Here is a 6,756-nt window from a genome sequence, read left to right as displayed (position 1 = left end):
ACCTCAAAGACAGGAGTTAGAAGAAGTCACGTGTAGAATTACCATTTTCAACTACCTGCACGTGAAACCCCCTTGTTAGTGGGCAAAACTTTCATTGGGGGCTGATGTCTCCCTGCAACTTTCTGAACCCCAAACCAGGGCAGAGTCTGAGAACGTGAACTCATTCTCATTAGTAGACATAAATGAAGAAATGCCGCTGCTGGATTCCCACATAAAACACAATCACAAATGTTCTAGTCTTTTGAATACTATGTTCTGCAGCTTCCTGTCTTAGGTAGGAGAACCACAAATGGGCTTTATGAAGAGAATAACTTCTGTTTATTTGGTTTTATTCTTCAAAGCCCAGTGTAGGTGGACAGGGCACAGATGACTGGGGTGACAAGCCACCCTGGGTGACCAATGAGTGGGTTACCCACAGCCTGTGAGGCAGGGGGAGTTCAATCTCAAATGCACAGAGCCTGTGAGAATGCAAATTCCTAGCCCCTCACCCAGGGATCCTGATTTCGTAGGTCTGGGGTGGGGCCTAGAATTCTGCATTTTAAAACAGGCATCATGGGTAATTCTGATGTAAGTTGCCACCCAACTACATGCTGAAAAACTCCAGGGGTGTGATGACTGTGGCTACAAGCACAGAAATCAGCTGGACACCCAGCAGCTGCTGCCCTCCCCCCAGCCAGAACGTCCTGGAAGGTATACTCCAGGAAACAATTTATGTATCTATTTTTAAAATATCATTAGGGTTTTTTCCCCCTCCTTGGTTATAAAGCCAATGCAGAGAACTTATGTGATGCCATAATTTTTTTAAATAACAAAATCACTCATCATTACTCCATAAAAGGGGGGGATATGAACATTATGTTGGTTTTTTCCTTCCCTGTATATTTTTACAAAGTTGACAACATAATAAATATATCCTTTCAGTTCATTTTCCCTGCTATTTTTTTTCTGGCAATGTCATTTCTAAAGGCCACATAATGTCCCCTCGCGTGGATATGCCTTATTTTAATAACCATCCCTAGCTGTTGGGCATTAACGTTGTTCCCGGTGATTAGTTCTTTACAAACAATATTGAGGCGAATATTTCTGTGCGCAGTTTTACCCACATTTTGATGACTTCCAAGCAGCGGTCACTGGATTAAAGGAGATGCATGTTGCCCCGGCCAGGTGGCCCAGCTGGTTGGAGCATTGTCCTGTACACCAAGAGGTTTCGGGCTCGACCCTTAGTCAGGTGCACGCTGGAGGTAACTGATGGATGTTCCTATCTCACATCAACGTTTCTCTCTCCCTCTCTCCCTTCCTCTCTCTCCCTAATCAATAAAAACAAATCCTTGGGTGAGGATTTAAAAAAGAAAGGATATGAATGTTTTGGAGGCTCCTGGTAGCTGGACCGTCCACCTGCCCCCTCAGCAGCACACAGTGGAGCGCCCTGCGCTGTCTCCTCTGCTGGTGCGGCAGCCTGTCTACTCTCACCATGCATTATGGGTTGAGCTGTTTTCCCTAAAAGAGATGTGGTGAAGTCCTAATCCCTAGTTCCTGGGAATATGACCTTATTTGGAAAGAGGTTCTTCGCAGGTGTACTCCAGTTAAGAAGAAGTACTTAGGGTGGGCCCTTGTCCACTGTGACTGGTGCCCTTAAACTAAGGAGAATGCCGTGTGAGGACGGGGACACAGGGAGAGCGCCATGTGCCAACAGAGGCAGAGATTGGAGTGATGTTGCTATAAACCAGGGAATGCCAAGGACTGCCAGCTACCTGAGGCTAGGACTCTAGGAAAAGACAAAGAAGGATTCTGCCCAGATTCGAGGTGAACATGGCCCTGCTGGTGCCTTGATTTCAGACCCCTAGCCTCCAATACTCTGAGCAAGTAAATTTCCGTGTTTTCAGAAGGCCGGTTTGTGGTGTGTGGTCATGCAGTCCTAGGAAATCGATGCACCATATGTTCCCAAATTGGTGTCAGTGGGGCCAGAAAGCGCTGCGGTGCAAAGGGCAGTTCTTGCTCCCTCTCTGAAGGGAGTGCTGTGCAGTCGGTTAACGTGCTCTTCCTGCCCCGTTCACGGGAGCAAGAGTCCAGGGCCTGGCCTGAGGCTCCGGGGCCCATCGCCCAATACAGCAGGGCCCGGTTTAGTGTCTTCCCTCAGAGTCATGTCTCACATGCTGGAGGGGCACACAAAATCTGAACTTTGCATTTTTTTTCAAACTGCTGGATTTGAGTACGTATTTATTCAATGGAATAAATGGAGTAAGTATTTATTAGGCTCTTTCAACACCTCCTGGATTAAAGCCTCATTCAGGGACTCGAACACACCCAGTGTTTGGGCAAAGGTCATCTTTGTCACTGATTAGGCCACAGACAGATCCAATATCAGGTCTCTCTTAGGTCCTGTTGGTTGGTAGGTTTGCTGCTATTAAATTCCTTACTTCTAGAAATGTTGGTCTTTTCTCTGGTAGCTTCTAGAAGAATGACTTGCTCTCTCAGGTTGGCCTTCTTGATCCTGGGCAGAACCTGGATCTAAAGAACCCCAAGTAGAAAAAATTATAAAAGTATTCATTACCCCCTAGTTAGAAAGGCTACATTAAACTACTTTTTACTGTGTGCCCACCCAAAGTCACTCCCTCTGGTCCTCACAAGAGCTCTAAGAGGTAGGTATAGCAATCTCTCATTTCACAGATAGAGAAACCAAGGCACAGACAGGGAAGCAGCTGGCCTCAGGTAGCAGAACTCAGACACAGCGGATCCAAAGGTAGAGCCATGGCTCCCTGACACAGAGACCCAACTGCCTGCTCCAGTGTGTGCTCAAGGATGGCTTGAGAAGGCCAGCTTCTCAGTGAAGGGGTGAGTGCTGCCAAGGGATGCTGGCTGTGTGTGGCAGTTGTGCCAAACCAGTGAGGCAAAGGTTCCCAGTCCAGCTCACTTCCATCACCGACATATTTTGGCATCTGCAATAACTTTACTACATGACGGAAGTTTATGATGACCCCTGAAAACAGTCTGATCCCTGCTGACTTAGCTCTTAACCTCGTATCTCACTTTTAATACCTCTATTCCCAAAAAGTTGCAAGGAAAATGAGCCCTCTAAGTGCATACAAGGAATCTTTTTTTTTCCTACCTGAGGACATGCTTATCGATTTTAGGGAGGAGGGGAAGAGGGAGTGAAGCATTAATTGGGGACTGAATCCACAACCTAGTCACGTGCTCCCTGACTGGGGATCAAACCCGTGACCTTGAAGTTTACGGGACAACGTTCCAACCAACTGAGCGACACTGGCCAGGGCCATACGAGGAACTTATAGTCACTGGTATGCTTTGAAAAAAGTTTTGCTGAAGGCCCTAATTTACTTTCCGCATGTATGAATATTTACACCTGACATGCTATGTTAGCTTTAGTGAGATCCACCTGTGTTCCTGAGTGAGGACTTACATATAACAGCTTAGTGGAATTGTGGTACACTTACATTCCATCGACCCTCTGCCCGAGTTCCCATTGCTAAGGAAGGGAGTGAAGGCTCTTCCTGCTGAATGGCTGCCAGGAGTCAATCAGGAGGATGAGTCAATCCCAAAAGCTGGGCTAAACTCTCAGGCAAAGAGCAGGCTGGGTCCAAACCCAAGATGAGGCCCTCATGGAAGCAGACACAGCAAAACAAGAAGTCCCGGCAGACACAGAGGAAGCCTGTCAGGTCACACATAGAGTAGAAGAGGGCAGAGCTAACAGCTAATGCGCTTCCCCAGGAGTTCCACCAAGAGGGAGCTGCAAAGATGAAACTCTGGGCCTCCCAGGGGGCCTCGGATAGAGCAGGAAGTTGAATACAGCAAAACTTCTCAGGCCAAGCAAAGCATGGTAAGGGTTATGTGGAGGTGCCCAGGGCCAAGTGCACTCTGGGTTGGGAGAAAGCAGCTTCACAGAGAAGGTGGCAACTGACCTGGCCCCAGCCTGAAATATGAGAAATCAGAATTTGAAACAGTGGGGGAGGCAACCCCCACCAAGCGAGTTCTCAGCCTGAAAAACAAATGTGGAAGTTGGGGGTTGTGGTGTCTGTGGCTTAAGCATCTGGCCACAGCCTCCTCCTGCACCTGGCCTTGGCTCCCGGGATAATCCTCACTGGTCCAGCCCACCAACTTCCCAGAAGGGTGACCACACAGGGCCGGGGAACTGCCACAATAACTAACACTTTCCATACCGATCCCTGGCCACTATTTTTGCCCTCTGATATCACAGGGCTCTGTATCATGTCCCATCTTAGCAAATTAGAACCTTTGGTTTCCTAAGAGCTGTCATTTTTCACTCTTCTACAGAGGCCTGTACAACAGGGCTTCCCAGAAGTCTGGTTCAGTGCTATTTTGAGCTGGATCGGATTGGCAGAAATGAGCCGCCCACCTGAACACTGGGAAAAGGCTGCCCAAGGAGATGGGACCGAGAGCTCTTGCTCTGCATGTTTGAATGAGGGTCATATGGGGCAAGAAGCAGCTCACGCGGTCTCTGTGGAGGCTGTGCTGACCAGTAGCTCCGGACAGATCCAGGGGGGTTTCATTCACCCGGTGATTGTGCTACTTCTGCCTGCAAGATGAGCCACGGACACCCCCTCCCTGGGCTGGCATCACTTGTTGAGCCGTGGCTTTGGAAAGAACAGCACGCACATGAAATCCCGGAAAGAGACTGAGACTGGAGAATGCTTTCCAGCTGGAAGCCCACCAACCACAGTCGTGTCTTGCTCATCCTGGGGGTCATGGGATGGTGGGTGAGGAGGCATGCAGTGGGAGGAGAGGGAACGCCGTACCTGCAGAGGCCGGCTGCTGTTCTGTACCCCGGCTCTGCTCTCCCTTCCTTCCTGTTGGACTAGGGCAGAGAAACCTTTCAGGGCTAAAGAAGCTTCCAGGTACCCCTTAAGCCACTTCAGGTGGGCGCTTTTTAAAGTGTCTTTTGCCCTTGTCCAGCATCTTAGAACCACAGGAGGCGGCCTCCCCACGTGGTTCCTGAGCACCGACTCAATGGCAGCCCGGAGCGCCCACAGAAGTCGTTTTGTTACCCAGAGGAAGAAGCCCAGACTCCTTCACAACACCTCTCATTCCTTCCATTTCCTTTTCCTCTGGGGGGCTCTGGCCTCAACTCTCAGGTAGCAGGAAACTCACCTTTCCAAGGACGCGCGTTAGATCCTTCCCAAGTGTTTAAAATTCTTCCTCCCTCCTTTTATGCTTGCTTCCTTCCTCCTTCCTAGCCCCCCACCCCCCCCCCACGCCTTCCTCACTGGACCGTCACTACTCTCGGTTTTCTGAGGCTCTTTAACTCCTTTATCCTTGGACGTACTCTTTGAAAGATGTGAGTTTGGGGGAGAGGGGCTCCAGAGTTGGGGTAAGTCAGTGCATTTCTTTAGGCCGCGCCAGCCCCCAGGGTAGGCCAGCGCCGCTCCCATCAAAGCGAACTGGGCCGAATTACCCACACAAATGTTCGCTGGAGCCTTGGGACCGCGGATGTCCACCCCCGGTTCTTTTCCTTCCCCCAGACACGTGGCCTGGGGCCTTTCCCAGCAAGGGCCCACCCCACCCCCAGCCCTCCCAAGTCCCTCTAGGGCGGTCCAGCCACCCACCCACTGCCGGCTTCAGCACGTGGCTCCCGCGCTGCAGGTTTCCTCCCCCTCAGCAGCTCGCAGGGTGGTTTTCACCCTGTTTCTCCGCCCACACCTCCCCCCTCTCGTGACTTCTCGTAAAACCTCCACTCGTCCCTACCCACCCCCGCCCTCCAGAGGCTGCCTGACCTGGGCCGGCCCCCCCAGCACCTCCCCCCCGGAGGCCGCGCTTTCTCCCCGCCCCTGGCAGCGGGCTCTGCTTCGGAAACTGTTGACTCAGAGGGTGGCCCGGCGGCCAGCGTCTGATGTCAGCTTGGAGTCGGGCCCAGGGAGTGGAGGCGGGGGCTGGTGGTGGAGGGAAGGTGCCGGGGGGCACTGGACAGGCAAGAGGACCCGGGAGCCGGGTGTGGGACGCCAGGCAGGGCCCAGGGGGCGCCGGGCCGGGGGCCTGGGCCTGCGGCTGCCTGGGCGCCCGTGAGTCACTCTGTGTCACCAGAGCTGAAGCCCGGGTGGCTGGGGGCTCCCTGCTCCCGCTGACTCATTAGAAACCCTTGCTGTGCGTCCCGGGGCGGGGGTGGGGGAGTAGGGGCAGAGGCCAAGCAGGCGAGGGCCCCGGTCCTTTGAGGCGCGGGGGGCCGGACAACCCCAAGAAGGCGGTGCGGCAGCGATGCTGCAGGGACGACTGGAAGGTGCGGGAGTCACCTGCAGAGCTGGCGGGTGACCTGAGGAGGGAACGAGCCCTGCACCCCAGCCACCGGAGAACCATGTCTGGGCCCGACTTCCCTTCCGCAAGTGCTCTGCTGTGCGGCCCAAGCAGGGGGTAAAGGGGGAGTGGGGTGCGGGAGGCTTTCTCTCCCGGCGTCTCACACGTCCTGCTCTCCAGAGAAGGCGGTTCCGAGGCACCAACACTGGAATCGGTGGCGCCAGAGTTCGCCGAGATTCCCCACTCCTTTCAAGACTTCGAGGCTGTCTGGGAAGAGGCTGCACCAGCATCCGGAGCCTGGACGCTTTCATTCCCGACCTCACTCTACTCCGCCCCTCGTTAGGGGAAGCGGCACTGGTGCTGTAGACACCACGTGCTAGGTCAAGGCCAGGTCCAGCTCTTTCCTGTCACTGCTGGCTAACCACAAAGTCCCGTGGCACTGAGGAAATGGAACAGAGGGGCCAGAGAACCATCAGGAAAGGGCACAAGCAGAGA

At 53.0% G+C, this 6,756-nt stretch overlaps 1 long non-coding RNA gene across 3 annotated transcripts; it reads right to left on the bottom strand.

Moving 5' to 3' along the window:
* Nucleotides 1–317: 317 nt before the first annotated feature.
* On the bottom strand, nucleotides 318–6,523 carry LOC123477888 (uncharacterized). 3 transcript variants are annotated; one of them, XR_008426063.1, is made up of 3 exons: nucleotides 6,426–6,523; nucleotides 3,453–4,831; nucleotides 318–2,508 (listed from the first exon to the last, which is right to left on the bottom strand). It is a non-coding gene; the product is annotated as an uncharacterized lncRNA (long non-coding RNA). The 3 variants fall into 3 exon arrangements; XR_006652911.2 differs by lacking the exon at nucleotides 6,426–6,523 and adding an exon at nucleotides 6,261–6,364; XR_008426062.1 differs by lacking the exon at nucleotides 6,426–6,523 and having other exon boundaries at nucleotides 3,453–4,610; nucleotides 4,773–5,504.
* Between the last annotated feature and the right edge of the window lie 233 nt (nucleotides 6,524–6,756).

The sequence above is a fragment of the Desmodus rotundus genome, unplaced genomic scaffold, assembly GCF_022682495.2.
Source record: "Desmodus rotundus isolate HL8 unplaced genomic scaffold, HLdesRot8A.1 manual_scaffold_197, whole genome shotgun sequence".
In the NCBI taxonomy this organism is placed as follows: Eukaryota; Metazoa; Chordata; class Mammalia; order Chiroptera; family Phyllostomidae; genus Desmodus; species Desmodus rotundus.
The sequence above is the reverse complement of the archived record's forward strand: the minus strand, read 5'-3'. Positions and strand labels throughout refer to the sequence as shown.